The following is a 21,897-nucleotide window of genomic DNA, read 5'->3' as shown; positions in this document are numbered from 1 at the left end:
TTCCTATCACTGCCCATCACTCAGAAACTGATGTGTGGCCTGAAGAAAGAATCATGGTAAAACATCCAAAACCCTCAAGCCTATCCCTGGGAACACAAAAAGGTAGATATTAGAGGACTGATATCTAATAGAACTTCAGAACCACATTCTTTACTCCATGTTGTCCGTTGCTTTACTGATGTCTTGTAATTAATGGATAAAATATGGATTTGGGAGTTGATCATTAGAAGTAGGTACACAATATTTCCACTCTTATATTCACTCTATAGCTGAGCCACGTTTGATACCAAATTCATTGCAAAAAATGGAATTTGAAAAATGAAATTTTGAGTACACATGCAGGAACATATATAATGTCCCCTGTCAATGAATTTACAATCAGAAAATATAAAACAATATTCACTCAATTAAAGTTCTGTAGGGAAAATACTGGCACCAGAGAAACAGGGAAAACCCAGGGAATTGAACTTTATGTCACAGGATTTGACCGGAGAATAAAATTAATCTCCAGAAGAATATCTTTCCTTCTGTGTTCCTAGATCTTTTCTACCCATGACGAGCCCCTGACTAACTTTCTTCATTCAGAGCATGTAATCACTAATAAAGCAGAGAGAAGGCTCTAGCTTTAGAGAGATGTAGCATGTAAATGTTTCTACTGTATCACAGGAGACACTACTGGAAAGTGCACAACCAAATCTGGTCAATGCAAGGAAGCTGTTGAGCAGGTAGGCTATGGCAGTTCCATCATTATTAGGCCCTCCTTGAAAATTCTATTGTGTCCTGGAGAGCCGTAGCTTCTTCTGTGATATCACAAGTTTTGTTTTGACAGCAACTACCTCCTTCCATATGTCTATGGTTTAGTAATTGGCATCTAATTCAGAGTAAAGAGCGATTTGGGAGAGAGAACAAATAGGAAGAAGGGATCAGAGATGGGGATGAGGAAGCTGGCCTCTTGTCTTGGTATAAAAGTAAAGAAGAAATAAGTGGTTTTTGGAAAACACCCTGAGCAGATGGCTTTAGTTCTTTTGTTCTTCTATGGGTTAACCGAGCTCTTGGAGAAGTTGGTGAACATCCTAAAGACCTTTTGGCAGATGGTAAAGTTTCTAGACACCCCTTTTTGTATTTCAATGATCCTAGGGATTGTATGACTAAAGGTAATTGTTTCCTAGGATGATTGCTAGAGCAAGATAGATTTTTAGGTGCTTTAAAAGACATGGAATTTTTCTGATATACTTGGACTAATGGCACAAGGTCTAAATGATTTTTTTTCGATGTGGACTTTCCCTCAGACCTTTGGTAATATAAAAAAAAAGCGTTTTATATGTTTGAAGTCTAATTTGCACAATGACAAACCACTTTGAGCATGGAGAACACTTTCTGGAGCCCTAGAGAGGAGTGAAGAAATTCTCTGAAACCCTAGGGTAGACGGTGAACATGCCTTTTTTGTAGAAGGAGGAGTTACTTGAGCATCTTGGGACAATATGGAATGTCCAGCAAGTCCTTTCAAGGAATGGCATCTTTGCACAATTCCTTCATATTTTTTGGAAATTCCATGGCCCTTTGGACAGATGGAGAAGGTTAGGACTCACCTGAGGAGAAAATGTAGCTTTTGCTGTCTCTTTGGCTGCAGAAGATGGCACAAGATCCCTTTTGGCAGAAGGGGGATGTTTGAAACTATCTTCTTTAGAGGAAATTTCTCAAGACTACATCAGAAGGATCAAATCTTAACCTTTTTTTTTTATAGAAACTGGATGCCTGTGGTCCACTTTGGTAGAGGGAGAATGTCGCCTCTTTATCCCCAGAGTGGACATGTTAAATAAATCTACTTAGGTATATGGGGATAGTTCTAAAACATGCTGTTCAGATGCAGTAGATCCTAAGACATCCTTCTCAGATGAGGAAGGTCTTAATGTACCGTGTATACGTGTAGAATCCTTACTGTGATATCAGAATGGAGAGTATGTATTAGAGCTACCTCTGAAAATGTGACCTCTCCCTGAGCATCATAGACATATTCTAGATATTGTTTTGTAACTGTGGAAGTTCCAAGAGAAATTTCTTCTGCTGGAGAAGTGGAAACCGACTTTCCTATAGAAGTGTCAGGTTCCCTAGCCTGCTTGAGAGGCAAAACAGGCTCCAAAGCCCCTTCAGAAGATGAGGTAAAATCCAGAGCTTTTGAGGTATTTGGCAGATGTTCTGGGTCTGCTTGTGGGTATATAGAAGGAATGGCAATCCTTTCTGAATATTTGGAAGAGTGTGTAGCATCTTCTGTATTTGGGGAAGATGGCTGATTTTGAGGAGATAAGGAAGTTCCTATAGCCTACTGTGGAATTTGTGGAGGTCGTATTCATTCTTTTACACTAATGGAATACAAGGAATCCCTTTCCTCAGTTGTCGAGGATGCTACAGACTCTGGTGTTCGCATTTCATGGTTCACATATGTTTGGGTCCATAAACTTCTCTACAGATGGAATCTGTCCTAGAATATCTTTTGTATATGTGTCACATCCACAAGACATTTCTAAAGATGTAGCTATGGGTAGACCTCCTTTTGTAGAAGTTTCTTGTCCCACAGTCTCTTTATGAGATAGAGTAATACTCAGAGAATACTGCTCAGTTTTGGGAAGTTCTAGCATCTCTGATGTATATGTGGAAAATTTTGGAGCCTCTGCTTTCAGGACAGAACGACTTAGAGTCCCCTGAGGAGGTAGGGGATATTTTATCTTCTCTGCACGTTGTATAAATATGGAGTCTGCATGGCTCATTGACAGTGTGTTTTGATAAACTTGGCTTTTTGGGGCCTAATGGGATGTCAGGAGGGTCCCTTCAGTGGTAGAGGATATTTGAATAATTCTCTATTATATAGGGACATTTGAAGTACTGGGGGATATGGTGAGGCTGCTAGAACATATTTTTTATGTGCAGAAGGCACAGGAGTTCCATCGGTGGATTCAGAAGTTTCTACCACATCTTGCGTGGGTGTGGAACTCTCAAGAGCCTCTTCTGAAACTGTCAATGGTCCTTGATCTAATGGTGTACATGCAGAAAATTTTGTCTCTTCTTGGGCTGGTATGTGTGTTATGAGGTTCACTTGGGTATTTGTAACTGTATTTTGTACACCTTGGATCATAAGTGATGATTTAATCGCATTTTTAATAGTGGAGGACTTTGAATGTCCTCTTGGCTTAATAGGGTAGTTCTGCAATCCGCTTTGTCAGCAGAATCAGGTTTCAAACTCATTTTACCCGAAGCAGATTTCATAAGCACGTTGGTGGAGATAGGGCACATCTTTGACTGTCTTTGTGAATGGACAGAGCTCTCTGCCCTGCTTTGGCAGCTGGCAAAGGTATTAAAGTCTCTTCTGGAGAAGGGGCAGGACTTATTCCACTTGTGGAATATGAGAAATCACTGAGATTACCTTTAAGAGAAGAAGATTTCCAGCCCTTTTTTTTCTGATTGGGCCTGTTGTACTTCCCCTTAACCAGAGGCGTCTTCTCAAACAAAATTTGGAGGAGAACTGGAAAGACTGAGGACCTGTAAGATAGGGAGTGAACATTTGAAATCCTTTGGAAAGTCTGTGGGACAAGAGCTGAACACCCAGAAGAGTGTGCAATACTGAGACCTCAGCGAGGAGACCCTGCTACTTCTTCCCACATGTGCTCAGATCCCTAGCCCAAGAGGAAACTGCATAGTGCCACTGGATACATGAATATAGGAGCAGTCAATCTACAGGAGCCCTGCAGTCCAAACTGCAGCTGAATCTGAACTTGTCCAAACAGTATTCTACACCCAAATGTCATGAGGGGTGGGGAAGTATTACACTGTCAGAGGGGCAGAAACCCGTGAGAACTCTGCTCAAATTCCTGACTCAAGAAAAAAACACCTAGCTCCATCTGGGCCTCCTGTGCATAGGAACCTAGGAGCAGTAGGGTCAAGACACTTCTGGTTGCAGCCCTTATGGAAAGCTGAAAGTCAGCCCAACAAGTGAGTTCAGGCCTGAGAGAAGAGGTGATTCCAACTTTTCTGCTTGAAGCGAGCTCACTGGTTGACTCAGGACATGCAAAGGCAGAACTCCTCTGGGATCAGGCATTTCCAGTTTCAAGCTGGCTCCTGAACCTTGCTGATTCCAGCACAAAGCTCCCTTCTCCTAGAAACTGTGGGAGAGAGAGCTGATCACCCAGGAGTGTGGGCAATACTGAGCATACAATGCACACAGACTACCACTTCTGCCCACAATTACCCACATCTCTGGCCCAAGACAAAATTGCATAGTGACTCTGGACTAGAGGAGGAGTAAATCTACTGGAGCACCATGTTCCAGACTGTGCCTGGATCAGAACTGATCTTGTCAAACAGCTCCCTGTAACCAAATCATGATGGTGGGGTAACTAGAGCCTCAGAGAAGCAGACACTCCTGGGAAATCAGAGGAGACTACTCTCTGCCCAGATTCCTGACTCAAGAGGAAAACACCTTGTACCATCTGTGCCCCCTCCCCCCACAGAGGGACCTAGGAGAAGTATGGGAAGATCCTTCTGGTTCCCGCCCACAGGGACAGCTGAAAGTAAGTAGACAGGAGCAACTACATGCCTGAGAGCAGAATACTCTGTTCCCTTAACTGGGTAAAAGAAAACAGGAAAACAGGTCTACAGCAGACCTGACACACGAGCCTACAGGACGGTCAAGCCACTGTCAGAAAGAGCAAGACAAGCTAATTCCAGAGACCACCTGATGGCCACAGGAAAGCACAGGAACACAAACAACAGAAACCAAGACTACTTGGGCTCAACAGAACCCAATTCTCCCATCAAAACAAACACTGGATATCTAAACACACCAGAAAAGGAAGATCTAAATATAATTTCACATTTATCATGATGATGGAGGATGTTAAGAATAGTAACTCCCTTAAGAAAATGCAGGACAATAGAAAAAACTGAAGTAAACAAATATAATGCAAGAAAGAGGGAACACAAAACTACCTTAAAGAACTACTTGAAAAACAGCATAACAGGAGAAGGAAATAAACAAAACCACCCAGGAGTTAAAAATGGAAATAGAAACAATAAAGTAAGCACAAGGAAGATAACCCTGGAAATGAAAAACCTAGGACAGAGACAAGGAGTCATAGAAGTGAGAATCACCAACAGGATAAAAGACATAGAAGACATAATCTAAGGAGCAGAAGAATCACACAACTGTCAAACATAATGTAAAACAGAAAAGACCTAGCTCAAAACATAAAGGATATCCAACACACAATGAGAAGATCAAACCTAGTCTTAACAGGTATAGAAGAAAGTGAAGACTGTCAACATCAAGGGACAGTAATATCTTCAACAAAATTATAGAATAAAACTTCCCTAATCTAAAGAAAGAGATGCCCATAAACATACACAAAGCCTACAGAACTCCAAATAGATTGGACCAGAAAAGGATATTCTCCCATCACATAATAGTCAAAACACCAAATGCCCAAAACAAATAAAAATGTTAAAAACTGTAAGGAAAAAGGTCAAGTAATATATAAAGGCAAAGTTATCAGAATTAAATCAGAATTCTTTTCAGATACTATGAAAGTCAGAAGATAATAGACAGATGTCATACAGACACTAAGAGAATAAAAACACCATCCCAGGGTACTGTATCCATCAAAACTCTCAATTAACAAAGACGGAGAATCCAAGATATCCCATGACAAAACGAAATTTACACAATACCTTTCTACATATCTAGTCTTATAAAGGACACTAACTGGCAAGACCGAACACAAGGATTCAAGTAAAACCATAGATAAAGCAAGAAATTAGTCTTTTCACAACAACACATAGAGAAGAGAAGCACACAAACATAAACTAACCTCCAATTATGAAAATAACAGAATGTGACCATCACTATTCCTTAATATCTCCAACATCAATAGACTCAATTCCTTTCTAAAAATACACAGATTGACACACAATATGTAATGAGGACCCAGCATTTTGCACTACAGGAAACACACTTCAGAGACAAAGACAGACACTACATCAGAGTAAAAGGCTGGAAAACAAATTTCCAAGCAAATGATCTGAAGAATATATAAAATCGACTTTCAACCAAAAGTCATCAAAAAGCATAAGGAAGGACACTTCATATTCGTCAAGGGAAAAATCCACCAAGATGAACTCAAAATCATAAATGTCTATGCTCCAAATACAAGGGCTCCTACATACACATAAGAAACCTTACTAAAGATCAAAGCACATATTGCACCGCAAAAAATAATAGTATAAGATTACAACACCCCATTCTCATCACTGGACAGATCACAGAAGCAGAAATTAAACAGAGATATAGACAGACTAGCAGAAGGTATAAACCAAATGGACTTAACAGATATTTACAGAACATTCTATCCTAAAACAGAAAGATAAACCTTCTTCTCACAGCCTCCTGGCACTTTCTCCAACATTAATCATATAATCAGTCAAAAAGCAGGCCTCAAAGCATACAGAAAGATAGAAATAATCCAACGCATCCTATCAGACCACCATGGGCTAAGGCTGTTCTTCAATAAAAATTAGGAAAGAACGCCCACATATACATGGACGTTGAACAATTTTTTTACTCAATGATAACTTGGTCAAGGAAGAAATAAAGGAAGAAATTAAAGACTTCTTAGAATTCAATGAAAATGAAGGTACAACACACCCAAACTCTTGGAACACAATGAAAGCTGTGCTAAGGGGAAAACTCATAGCTCTGAGTGCCTGCAGAAAGAAACAGGAGAGAGCATACATCAGCAGCTTGACAGCACACCTAAAAGCTCTAGAACAAAAAGAAGCAAATACATGCAGGAGTAGTAGAAGGCAGAAAATAATCAAACTCAGGGCTGTAATCAACCAAGTAGAAAAAAAGGGACCATACAAAGAATCAACAGAACCAATACCCGATTCTCTGAAAAAATCAACAGGATATATTAACCCATAGCTAGACTAAGCAGAGGATACAGAGAGTGTGTCCAAATTAACAAAATCAAATATTAAAAAGGGAGACAGAACAGCAGAATCAGAGGAAATTAAAAAAATTACTGTACTACAAAAGCCTAGGTTCAAAAAACTTGAAAATCTGGAAAAAAAAGACAATTTTCCAGACAAATACAAGATACCAAACCTAAATCAGGAAAAGATAAACCATTTAAACAACCCATAACTCCCAAAGGAATACAAGCAATCATCAAAACTCTCCCACCCAAAAAGAGTCCAGGATTAGATGGGTTTAGTGCAGAAATCCATCCAAAATTCATTGAAAAATTCATAACAATACTGTCCAAACTATTCCATAAAATTGAAACAGATGGAGTACTACCAAATTGCTTTCATGAAGTCACAATTACTCTTATAACTAAAACAAAGAAAGACTCAACAAAGAAAGATAACTCAGACCAATTTCTCTTATCAATATCAACACAAAAATACTCAATGAAATTCTTGCAAACCTATTCATACAACACATTAAACAATCATCTACTATGTTTAAGTAGGATTCATCCCAGGCTTGCAGGGATACTTTAATATACAGAAAACAAACAACATAATTCACTATATAAACTCCAAGATAAAAACCACATGATCCTTTCATTAGATGCTGAGAAAGATTTTGACAAAATTCAACATCACTTCATGAAAAAAGTCCTGGAAAGCACAGGAATTTAAGGCCCACACCTAAACATATACAGCAAATCCGTAACTAACATTAAACTAAGTGGAGAGAAATTTAAAGCAATCACACTGAAATCAGGGACTGAACAAGGGTGCCCACTCTCTCACAACTTATTCAATATAGTTCTAGACATCTTAGTCAGAGCAAGCAGACACTGAAGGAGGTCAAAGGGATATAGATTGGAAAAGAAGAAGTTAAAATAGCACTGTTTGTAGTTGATATGATTGTATACTTAGTGACCTCAAACATTCCACAAGAGAATTACTAAGCCTGATAAACATTTCAGCAAAGTGGCTGAGTATAAAAATAACTCTGCACAAAGCTAAACAAGCAGAGAAAGAAAGTAGGGATATGACACCGTTCACAATAGCCCCAAATAATATAAAATGTCTTGGGGTGACATTATCCAAGTAAGTAAAAAATATGAGCATATGAGCAGAACCTCAAGTCTCTGAAGAAAGTGAAGGAGATTTCAGAAGATGGAAAGATCTCCCATGTTCATGGACTGGCAGGATTAATACAGTAAAAATGGCCATTATATTAAACGCAACCTACATATTCATTCCAATCCCCATCAAAATTCCAATCCAATTCGTCAAAGATTTAGACAGAACATTCATTAATTCATCTGTAATAAAAAAAAACACAGAATAGCTAAAACTGTCCTCAACAATAAAAGGACTTCCATGGGAATCACTATCCCTAAACTCAAGCAGTATTACAGAGCAACAGTGATAAAAAAAAAAAAAAAAAAAAACTGTATGGCGTTGTGACAGAGGCAGGCAAATAAACCAGTCGAATAGAATTGAAGACCCAGAAATGAACCCCTACAACCATGGTCACTTAATTTTTGAGAAAGAAGTCAAAACCATCCAATGGAAAAAAAGACAGCATTTTCAGCATGTGGTGCTGGTTCAACTGTGGGTCAGTGTGTAAAAGATTGCAGATCAATCCATTCTTACTGCCCCGTAGAAAGCATAAGTCCAACTGGATCAAGGACCTCCACTTCAAACCAGATACACTCCAACATATAGAAGACAAAGTGTGGAAACATGTCAAACACATGGGCACTGGAGAAAATTTTCTGAACAAAACACCAAAGGCTCATGTTCTAAGATGAAGAATCAACAAATGTGATCTTAAAAAAACTGAAAAACTTCTGTAAGGTACAGGACACTGTTGTTAGGATAAAATGGAAACCAATAGATTGGAAAAAGATCTTTACCAATCCTACAACTGATAGACAGCTTATATCCAAAATATACAAAGAACACATGAAGTGAGACTACAGGGAGACAAATAACCATTTGAAAAATGGGGTTCAAAGCAAAACAGAGAATTCACAGCTGAAGAATATCAATTGGCAGAGAAATACCTAAAGAAATATTCAACAACTATAGTATAAGGGAAATGCAAATCAAAACAACCCTGATATTCCACCTCACACCAGTGAGAATGTCTAAGATCAAAAACTCAGGTGAGAGCAAATGCTGGAGAGGATGTGGAGAAAGAGGAACACTCCTCCATTGTTGGTGGGATTGCAGACTGATATAACCATTCTGGAAATCAGTGTAGAGGTTCCTCAGAAAATTGGACATTGAGTTATCTGAAGACAAAGCTACACCTATCTTGGGCATATACCCAAAAGATGCCCCAATATATAACAAAGACATGAGCACCACTATGTTCATAGTAGCCTTATTTATAATAGCCAGAAGCTGAAAGAACCCAGATGATCTTCCACAGAGGAATGAATACAGGAAATATGGCACATCTAACCAATGGAGTGTCATTAAGAGATACATTGAAATGCTAGCACTCTATACAACAGGGTTTTAGAGTCCCTTAGTGAGAGAATGGTCTTTTACAGCAAGGTCTTCATTATCAGACTTTGATTTAACCCATCTACCAATGAAGTGAAATTATCCCAGACATAAAATAGTGCCTCTCCAGAAACAGCTTTTATCCACAAATACGCATCTACTTCTATTTCATAATTGTCATGTTTATATGGGTTTAGGATACAAAATGTTCTGATTTATTAATGATATTTAAGTATTATTTGGGGTAATTTTGAAATTTTCAAAGGAACAAACCTATTTTATGATTGTATTCCATACTACTTGTTATTTGATCTTGAAGAATTTCATGAAAACTGAAGTATCGAAAATGTATATCTTCCCATTGAAAATTTGTAACATCAATCATGTGAAACTCCCGCTGAACCTCAGTGTATTGATTTCTCTGAAAGCATTTATAGACTCTCCTACTGCATTATTGCAACTCTACAGAAGCTTCACTCCCATAGTGGCAGTTCCAGATCAGATGTAAACAAACAATTTTCTTTGCCTTGGAAAAGATTTAAAATATTTTCATTAACTTTTTATATGAAACTAGTAAGGATTTTGAGAAAAGGGGGCAGACAGGCCCCAGAAAGTATGTTTTTAAAATTCTTTTCTTAAAATTAGACTTTTTCATGCAATATATTTGAATTATGATTACTCTACCCTCTATTCCCCCCTTCTATTCCTCTCCTATCATCTGTATCTACATCCTTCTGACTCTCAAAACAAACCATCATCTAAGGGATAAAAATAAAATGAAAGTTAATGAATTGGAGTAGAACAAAACAAGCATATAGAAAAGAGCCAAAACAAGGGTCAAGAATCAGATACAGACACGGAGACCCAGACTTCCATTCACACACTCTGGAATTCCATGGAAACATAAAACCAGGAAAAATATATACACAAAACATACAGAGCAAAAATTAATAGATAAATAAACATAAAACAAAATGAAAAAGACATTCTGAAGAAAAAGTCCTGACCCATTATGAGACAAGGATCCTCCAAAGATGATGTTCAGTTCCCTTAGTGCTTTATACGCAGTCTACCCTTAAAATTAGTTTGTGTACCCAGTGATATTCCCTTGGAGAAAACTAAGTTTTCATTTTCACATGATTATCCAATGGAGATAACTTCCAAATTAGAGATAAGGTGATATGCAGGCCTTGGGTTCTTTCAAGGGCTTATTAATAGGTAAGGAGATCTGTGAGGTGCTGTCCACTGAGCATGATACAATTGTGGCCCTCCAGAACTCAAAATACTTACATCTATCTGAACAGACCCTATATAATATTGACACTGCCTATTCAAAAGAACTAAGTGAAGTGCTGGAGAAGAGAGAATGATGTAGCCATGGGTGTCTTACTTCATGAAAGAAGATTTTAAGAGACTAAAATTTACTATGAGTTGGTGTCTCAAAGTAACACCAGAAATTACACTGTTAACGTCTCACTAACACAACTGCCTAAACAACAGCTGAGGAAGAGAGGGAATGGGGAAGAATGGAAGTTTAGTTCTCTTTCTGTTTAAATTCCTTCTTCCTCTTCTTCTTCTTCTTCTTCTTCTTCTTCTTCTTCTTCTTCTTCTTCTTCTTTTTCTTCTTTTTTCTTCTTCTCCTCCTTCTTCTTCATCTTCGTCTCCTTTTCCTCCGTCTCCTCCTCCTTGTCTTCCTCCTGTTCCTCCTTCTTCTTCTTCCTCTTCTGCTTCTTCCTGCTCTTCTTCCTCCTCCTCAATCTCTTCTTCTTCCTGTTCTCCTTCCTCCTCCTCCTCCTCCTCCTCCTCCTCCTCCTCCTCCTTCTTCTTCTTCTTCTTCTTCTTCTTCTTCTTCTTCTTCTTCTTCTTCTTCTTCTTCTTCTTCTTCTTCTTCTTCTCCTTCTCCTCTCCCTCTGGTTTGATGTGTAGGTCCTTGATTCACTTTGACTTAGGCTTTGTACATGGTCATAAAAATGAGATAATTTGCATTCTTCTTCATGCTGATTTCCAGTTGAACCAGAATTATTTTTGGAAAATGCTATGTTTCTGCCTTTGAATGGTTTTTAATCTACTTTTCCAAATATAAAATGATAGGTGTGTGGGTTCATTTCTGTGTCTTCACTTCTATTCCACTGGTCTATCCATCTGTGTCTTTACCAATACCATGCAGTATTTATCACTATTGCTCTGTAATACTGCTTGAGTTCAAGGTTGATGATTCCCCCAGAAGTTCTTTTCTTGTGGAGGATAGTTTAAGCTCTTCTAGTTTTTTCTTATTCTAAATAAATTTGGAAATTTCTCTTTTTATCTCTATTAAAGAAGTGAGTAGGAATTTTGATGGAGATTGCATTGAATGTGTAAAATTAAATTGATTGGCAAAATGGTCATCTTTACTATATTAATCCTGTCTATCCATGAGCATGTAAGCTCTTTCTATCTTCTGAGATAGTATTCAATTTCTTTCTTCAGATACTTGATCTTTTGTCATACAGATCATTCACTTGCTTGAATAAACTTAAACCAAGATATTTTATATTATTTGGGACTATTGTGAAGTGTGTGATTTCAATATTTTCTTTCTCAGCCTGTTTATCCATTGAGGAGAGGAAGGCTACTGGTATGTTTGAGTTAATTTTATACCCTGACACTTTGATGAAGTTATTTATCAGGTTAAGAATTTCTCTGGTGGTACTTTTGGGTCACTTAAGTATATACTATCATATCATCTGCAAATGGTGATATTTTGATATCTTCCCTTCCAATTTGTGTCAGTTTGACCCCCTTGTGGTCTGGTTTCTCTGACTATAACATGGAGTCCTGTTTTGAATGAGTAGGGAGAGAGTGGGCAGCCTTGTCTAGTCCCTGATTTTAGTGGGATTGCTTCAAGTTTCTTTCCATTTAGTTTGATGTTAGCTACAGGTTTCCTGTATATTTCTTACATAATATTTTGATATGAGCCTTCAGTTCGTGATTTTGCCAGGAGTTTTATTCACATGGGTTGTTGAATTTTGTCAAATGCTTTCTCACCATCTAATGAAATGACCTTGCGCTCCTTATCTTTGAGTTTGTTTACATGATGGATTACATTTATGAATTTTCCTATATTAAACCATCCTTCCATCCCTTGGTTCAAGTCTACTTGATCATGATGGATGATTTTTTTGATGTGTTGTAATATTCGGATTGCAAGAATTTTATTGAGAATTTTTTCATCAATATCCCTAAGGGAAATTGGTCTGAAGTCCTCATTCTGTGCTGAGTCTTTGTGTGGGCTAGGTATAAGAGTAATTGTGGATTCATATAAGGAATGTGGTTGTGCTCCATCTGTTTCAATTTTGTGGAAGAGTTTGGACAGTATTAGTATGAGGTTATCTTCCATTCTCATTTCCCTGCTTTCCCTATACCTAATTCCTGCAAAGGCCACTCCCTTCCCAACCTCCCCTCTCATTCAGTTTCCTCTCTCCCACCATCCTCCTCAATATCAATTCTGCTAACTGCATTTTAAAGTCAATATTTAGGAAAAAACACTGAGAAAGTATAGGAAGTATCCTATTAGCAATTGTGGTTGATGTTTTGTCAAGATACGAACATATTTATTTTAATAGTTGTCAAAATTACTACATATACTGTTAGAAGAGACACTGTCTTCATTACCTTCAACATGAAGGAAAACCATTTATATATTCTTTTAAGTTATACAAGGGCATCTGTTAAATGAGTAACACACATCACACAACTTTATTACTTTGAAAGCTCTCTTTATTGCATATATTTACACAATGAAAAGTACAAAGGCTTAAACTCATGTGAGTGTACTTTGTTTCAAAGTTAAAGTTTAGATATACAGGTTGATGACAACAGCCATCTCAGACTCAGAAGGGTTAAATACATAAGGGCATCATCTATTACCTTACCTTTCTTCTTTCCTTTATTCCTGATTAAGACTCATCTCATTTGCAGCCCCTGCTGTGAGAGATGGATCAAAAATGCCTGAGAGTCCACAAACCAGAATCCATCTATAGGAAAGAAAAAAGACTACATCTACAAATAGTACACGCACTCAAAACTTGTTTGTAGATCTTAACACTTGAAATAAAATGCAAAAAGAAACCCATTTTCTAGGATATTACAATATACAGGAAATGGTACCTGTAGGAAGCATTCTCAGGGGATTTTAAACTTCTGCACCTAAGAATGAAACTGCCTCCATGAAGGTGAAGATTTTTTTCTTTGGCAAGAAAGTCAGTCTGTCTCTTGACAGTTGTGCAGTCTGTTCATCACTAGAGCAACGGTGATGCTTTATGAATGTGAATAGATAAACACATACCAGTTTTCACTTCTTCAAATAATTTCAAGAAGAACCTGAAAGAGAATATATAATGTTCCACAGATGAAATATGGGAATTTAAATTAGCCAGCATAAATATGTTGTTAAAATTTCTGCCTTTATTAATTTTGACTATTTCTGCTATGAATAATAAGATGGTTATGTAATGCCTACCAATCCCCAAAGCCTGAAACATTGTGGAAAACTGTCCTATTTCTCCCCAACTTGGTTTTTGATCACCCTACTTTTCATTGCCCATCTAAATTCTCTGTTTCTCATGTAGATCTGAGGACTATGTGAGGATGTCACTCTCATGTAGAAGACCAAGGAACTTTCTGTACTTGCATGTATTTACTCATGGGAGCATGCAAATAAATCTTTCAGTTTCAAGAACAAAATCGTGGCTGTCCAAGACCCACATGAAACAATATCTTTCTTTCTGCCATCAATGAACTTTAGCACACTGGTAACAACACAGATAACAATATAATGGAATAGTCCTGTAATAATAATAATAGTGATGATGATGATAATGATGATGATGATGATGATGATAATGATGATGATGATGATGATGATGATGATGATGATGATGGAAAAATCCCCTCGAGGGATCACGTTATAAGGAAAATAAATGTTGAGATGTGTTTTTTTAAGTGATATTGTATCCAGGAAAGCAATTTTCAATAGGACAGACTCCTCTCACATGAAAATCACTCAAACTGTCATGGCTTCACAGAGAGAGTTGAGAACCAGAGTGGTCTTTTAGGACAAGAGAAAGATTCGCCAACATTCTATAAAGAAAAGCAATCCAGATATTCTGTGTGAGGATGGTTAGCTTATGCATGGCTAACACACCCAACATATACACAAACACACAAACACACACACAGACACATATGTATGTACACACACACAGATACACAGAGACACACAGAAAGAGACATAGACAGTTAGACAAACAGACATTCACACAGAGAGACTGACAGTAACAAACACACAGACACACATACACAGACACAAACACACAGACACACACACATATACAGAAGCACAGACACAGAGACGATAACCAATATACAGATACACACACAGACACAGACAGACAGACACACACACAAACACACTTATGTACACACACACACACACATACACACACATACACACACACACACACACACTCATCTCTTGTCTCCTACCTAGAGTGTCCAGGTGCATAAAACGTGTGAAAGGATGAAGTGGACCCAGGAAACAGTTAGTCAGCAGAATATTGGTCTGCGTGCAAGTGAATTTTGGTGTCTTCCAAGGATTTCAGTGTCACAGCTCTGTTAGAAGGTATTCAAGGACACGCTATGGTTGTGTGCATATAATTTACTCAGGGTCAAAAGGGCTAAACGAACCTTGGGGAGCAGGAAGGGGTTTTTGTGTGCACTTACATCAGTTGCAGGCTTAAGGTACCAGGAAGTCCTCTATTGCTTTATCTTTATAATCTCTGACCCAGCATCGGTCTGTTGTTCAGTGATCTCCATTTTACCTACTCAGAAATCGACTCCACTGAATGTGCCCCATACCCAACCCTGAGGTCCTACTTGCTCGATTTCAAAGGATTGCAGGTTCATGTTATGCATTCTCTGTCAGAATAAATCCTCAGGAACGTGGCCCTCTAGACATCATGAATTAACCAGTGCTTCCATCGAGTTTCTGCATTAACCCGTATGTCCTCTATTTCTGGCCGGTTCTCTCTACACCCCACTATCCCTCCATCTTCCCCTCTGAACTTCTGCTCCTGTCCTCAGTCGCACTCACTCACTCACAGAACCTGTTCCAGTTTTTCCTTTCAGATAGGTCGATGCTTTTCTTCTCAAGGTGCCTTCTCCTTTCCTTTGTCCTCTCTGCATTTGTGGATTGTAGATGGAATATGATTTATCTCACAGCCGATACCATGCATAGGTAAACGCCTGCCATGTTTGTGTCTCTAGGTCTCATTTCCCTCTTGGGCTGATTTTTTTTTCTAGTTTCATCTATTTTCTCTTTGGCTTCAGGATATCATGCCTCGACCACTATGATGTCATTCCCCCACCCCTATGATGTCATGCCCCACCCCCATGATGTCATGCCTTGGCCCCTTGTTAGAATGGTTGTATATATTCACCAGGTAACATTCTGAATTCTGCCCTGTCACCAGACTCCTCCAGGCACCCACCATTTACAGTTCTTCCTCCTATCCTCTCCCCTTCTACTCTTATTGAGTAGAGGACCCCTCTGGGTACACCCCATCTCCTGGCACATAAAGTCTCTGCAGGACTAGACTCATCGTCTCCCACTAGGTCCTGAAAACGCAGCCCGGGTAGGAGAACAGGATCCACAGACAGGCAACGGGTTTACTGAACTCATGTGAGAACCATTGTGCTCCTCTACCTCTCTCAGTCCTTCCCTCAGCTCTTTAGTGAGACTCACTGAGCACTGTCTGATATCAAGCCCTGTGCCTGTGCATCTGTATCAGTCGGCTGCTCGTTGGAGCCTTGCAGAGGACAATAATGCTACACTGCCGTCTGCAAACATAAGAAAGAACCATTAATAATGTCAGTGTTTGCCGTCTGCCCATAGGATAAGTCTCACATCCGGCCACTTTTCCTTTGGCCATTTCCTCATTTCCTCTTCCATCTCTCTCCGTGTGTCTCTTATAGAGGGGGCAATTTCTGGGTCAAAATTTTGGGGATGTGTTTGGTTCCTTATCCTTCCACCTTGGGTCCTCTGTGGCTACAGAAATTGACCATTTCGGTGTCCGTATCCCCACTGTTACGAGTCTCAGCTAAAGTCACCCTCATGGACGCCAGGGTATCCTCACCCATCCCAGATTGCTGGCAAATCATAGAGATAGTACCAACCCTGGACAGTCACTGATTTCAGTTTATTCTCTTGGCGCTCTGTCCCTCTTTCTCGTCTCTCCCAAGAAATGATTCTCAAACCCTATTTACCTTCCCATCCCCTCAGTCACCCAATCCTTTCCTTCCAACTGCCTCTTCTCATTACTTTGTTCCTCCTTCTGAGTAAAATTCAAACATTTTTCTTGGCCCTTTCTTATTGTTTATCCTCTTTGGTTCCATAGAACTTAGTGTGTGAATTCTGTACTTAATGGCTAATACCATCTTTTAAGTGAATATATACATGTTATTTTGGGTCTCAATTACTTCATTCAGGAAAATACTTTCTCACTCCATCTTCTTGACCGCAGCTTCTCAATGTCCTTATTTTTCTTTCTTTTTTTTTCTTTTTTTCAGAGCTGGGGTCCTTATTTTTCATATGTGTATAGTATTTCATAGTGTAAATGAACTAAATTATCTGTAGCCACTGTTTGGTTGAGGGGCATCTGGCTTATTTCTATTTTCTGTTCATTATGAAGAAATCCACTAGGAACATGATGGAGCACATGTACTCTCTGCATGGCAGAGGTCTTTTCAGATATAAGACCAGGTGTAGTATAGCTGGGTCTTTAGGAAGAATATTCCCCATTTTCTCACAATCCACTGGACAGATATTGATAGCATTATACAGATTTGCTCTTCCCAAGCAAATGCAATTTGTATCCTGATATTTATTTGCTTCCTCAAAGGAGGTCTCCCCCCACCAACTAGCCCTCTATCATGGACACTGGTGATCACATATGAAACTTCTTCCCATTTTAACCGGTCAGTAAATGCTAGAGCCTATTACAGATAGCCGGAGGGGAAAGTTGGTACCGGAGGTATGACAGTGGGGTTAGGTAGAGAGGCAGAAGAGGGTAAGAGGGGAAGGGAGAAGACTGAAGAAAAAGAGGAGGAAGTAATGATGGAAACAATCCATGTGGCCTGAAGAATGCACATGTAGCAGGGGTTTTATGGTTGGAGTATAAGTTATGATAACGTTGGATCTACCCAATACACGTTTATAGATTATAATTATAATAACCAAATTGTGTGTTTTCTTTATGGGTCATTGGGTTTGGAAATTCCAACAAGCTTTCCTCAACAGTATTTCTGAATCAAATTTTCTGTTAATAGAGATCACCCCTTGTAGGGGCTCTAACTATTGCTCCATAGTCCAGTAGATACAGCTGTTTCTTCCTCAGTCATGTCTCTTGTATTTTCTGTGGATATCTGTTTCTTCAGTGATCCATGCCCAGTGTTCCTTTTTCTCAAGGTTTTCAATGATCTCACCCAGAGGAGTTTCAGGTTTCTCAACTTGTTCCACTTAGTTAACTGCAGCTTCACAATGTCCTTATTGCTCATACCTGCATATTATTCCACTTTAAAAATTTTCTGATAACAGTGAACCTTCGTGAGTAGGCTAAAATTTCCCAAGAAAACATTAAACATTCAGTCTCTAAATCTAGATCTCCTCATCCCATTATGCTTGCTTTGCCTGAATGGCCATGGCATGAGCAGTTTTTTCTTAGGGACATCAAAGCCATTTCCTTCTCCAGTAATGGCTGCCATCCCTCTGTCACAGGTTTTTACCCTGGTTATTTTTGGTGATTGATGTGATTTAGAAATTGTAACACCATCTGCATGGTAGAAAGCCAGAGATGTTTCAGGTTGACCCTGCTTCCACAGCCAATGATGTCACATGTGCACAATGAGCAACCATGTGACACCCAAACAGCAAGATGATGTCATCTTTGACTCCACATGTGACTGCAAGATTGCCTCTTCTCCTGCATGCACCTTGGCAACCATGTCATCCTGACTGCAAGATAGGAACTTTGAATCTACACCCAAAACTAAGATGGCCTCTTTAACTCTCTTAATCCTACCCGTCTGTGAGCATGGGAGGTCTTTCTGTCTTCTGCTACCTTCCTCAGTGTCTCTTTTCAGAGACTTGGAGTTCACACCAGATATGCTTCTGATGTGCTAGGTTAGAGTTAATTTATATTTCATAATATATATATATATATATATATATATATATATATATATATCCATTGTGATTGGCATGTCTTCCATAATTTCTTCTCAGCCTCTCTGTCATTTGCATGGCATATTATTTTCATTTAATTTTTCATCCATCCACTTGGCTGAAGGTGTTTTTCATATGTAGGTCATTTCTGGTAAAACTTTTGGATCACATATGTTCACTATTATATGATGTGTGAATGGTGATACACTGAGTTCTCCTTTTGTGATATCATCCCCTTGACCTCCTTTGGTTGTCTTATTGCTCTAGCTGGGAATTTAAGGACTTTACTGAAAGGATGCTGCGAGGTGTGCAGTCTGTTCTCATTCTCCAATTTAGTAGAATTGCCTTTTGCTTCCCTACCCCTTATTTAGATATTAACTGTTGGCTTGCTATATTGCATTTTATGTAATATTTTTTGTATTTATTTTAGTATTTTATTACATTAGGTATGTGCCTGACATCCCTGGTCTCCCTGAGACCTTAAATATGGAACGACGATGGATTTTGTCAAAAGCATTTTCAGCATTTAAGAGATAGTCTTGCATTTTTTCCTTCTTTCTTTAATTCTGCTCCTTCACACCATTGAGTAATAGTGAATATTAATAAATCATATTAAATATGTTAATAATTAATATATTATTTTTGATATATTAATGCAATATATCAGTTACATTGTTATATCAATATATTAATTTAATATAGTAACAAAATATATTAATATTAATTATATTTACCTTATTAATATAATAATTTAATGTATAAATACATGTTAATATTAACATAGTATATTAATATTAGTTATATATTATGATGTTAGGATATAACAATTTAATGTTACTTTATTAAGATATATATGTATTTTATTAAAAAATATATATTATGATATGCAACTACCAAAAAGTTAAATCCAAGGGGAGCTCCCACGTTAATTTGAAGTGCAGAGGGCACAATTTTTTTTCAGTTAAGTTTGTTAATATGGTGGATCACTTTAATAGGTTTTCATAGATTGATCCACTCCTGCATCCTCAGGAGAAAGCTTACATGATTGCACTGAATGGCAGTTTGAAATGCTTTTCATTTTGTTTTTGAGCATTTTACCTAGTATTTTTTCCACCATTGTCTGTAAAGAAAATTCGTCTGAAATTCTTTCTTTGTTGAGTCATTTTGTGATTTCGGTGTCAAGGCGACAGTGCTGTCGTGGAATCTGTTTGGTGATTTTCCTTCTGTTTCTGTGTTTTGGAGTAGGTTGAGAATTCTTTGAAAATCTGGTAGAAGTCTGCGCTCAATGAAACTGGCCCTGAGAATTTTTCAGTGGTTAAACTTTCAATTACTGTTTGTGTCTTTTTAGGGGTTTTACAGCTATTTACATAGTTTATCTTACCTTAGTTTACCTGTGGTCAGTGTTATCCATCTACACAAACATCCATTTAATTCAGAGATTCTAATTTTGTAGAAAGCAGGTTTTTGAAGTGAGACCTAAGGATTCTGTGACTTTCATCTTTGTCTATCGATGTGTCTCCATGTTCATTTCTGATTTTGTTATTTGGATGCTGTCTTACCTCGTATTACATTATCTATTTAAGGGTTTGTCTGTCTGGTTGATTTTCCCAAGGAACTAGCTCTTGTTTTTGTTAATATTAGTATTCTTTTTGTTTCTGGTGGATCACTCTCACCCTGAGTCTGATCATTTCTTTCTATCCCCTCCTTTAATATGTGTTTGCTTCTTTTTATTCTAGAGATTTCATGTGTGCTGGGAAGCTGCTAGTATGGGGTCTCTCCAGTTTCTTTATAAAATTGCTCTGTGCTGCATGTGCACGTTCCTCTTACACTGCTTTCCTTATGTACCTTAAGTTTGGAGACAATATGCCATCATTATCATTGAATTCTAGGAACTTTTTTTTTTTCAAGTCTTCTCTGAACTTGTGGTTCTTCAGTTGCAAGCTATTGAATATCCATGAGTTTATAGACTTTTTGTTATTGTTGAAGTCCAGTTTAAATCCATGGTGATCTGAGAAGATCCAATGGTTAGCACAGTCTTTCTCTGTCTGTTTTGACTTGTTTATTGAGGGTGAACATGATCATTTCAGGATAATGTTCCATGAGGTACAGAAAAGAAAGTGTGTACTTTTGTGTTCATGTGAAATATTCTGTAGATATGAATGAGGTCAGATTAATTGAAACCCCTGGCAGTTATATATTCTATTTTTATTGTTTTATTTTTAGTTTCTTTCTCAATGGCCTGCCCTTGGTGAGATGGGACATTGATATCCCCCAATATCAATGTGTGAGGTTCGATGTGATATTTGAGCTTCAGCAATATTTCTCTCACCAATGTTGCTACTTTTGTCTTTGGGATATAGACATCCAGAATTGAGATGCCATTTTGGTGGGTTTTTCCTCTAATAAATATGAAGTGTCCTTCCCCTTCTCTTTTGATTACTTTTGTTTGGAAGTCTGATTGCTGGATGTTAGAGTGGCTACACCATCTTGTTTCTTGTTTTATTTCTTGGAAAATATGTTCCAACACCTTAGTCTAAGGTTATGTCTATCTCAATTGCTGGAGTGTGCTTCTTGAATGCAACAGAATGACAGATCCTGTTTTTACATCCATTATTTTAACCTCTGTCCTTTTGTTGTTGAATAGAGGCCACTAATGCTTAACGGTATTAATGACCAGTGATACTAACTTCATGCTATTTTGATGTTGTGGGTGCAGGGTTTTCTTGCTTGCATGTATTTTGGTTTTTTGTTTTTTTTGGGTGGGATGTTTGAGTGTGTATGTTAGTATAAAATCTGTTCTGTAGGGTGAATGATTTTTTTTTGTTTGCATGTTGTTTTTGTTTTTTTCGGGGGGGGGGTTGTTAGAGCATGCAGGCGAGTACTTCCGTAGGTTATGCTGTGTAATTTTTAATTTCTAGTCGGAGGTTGGGATGGTTCAAATTCTGAAAATCCATCAGTATAATCCACTATAAGTGAAACTGAAGGAAAAATTACATGATAATCTCATTAGATGCAGAAAAAGCAATTCCAGCCCCACTTCATGATAAAAGAGTGTGAGTGATAAGGGAGACAAGTCCTATGGAGAAACATAGTAAAAGCAAGGGAGAGGAAAC

Source organism: Rattus norvegicus, chromosome Y, assembly GCF_036323735.1.
Source record: "Rattus norvegicus strain BN/NHsdMcwi chromosome Y, GRCr8, whole genome shotgun sequence".
NCBI lineage: Eukaryota > Metazoa > Chordata > Mammalia > Rodentia > Muridae > Rattus > Rattus norvegicus.
The sequence above is the reverse complement of the archived record's forward strand: the minus strand, read 5'-3'. Positions refer to the sequence as shown.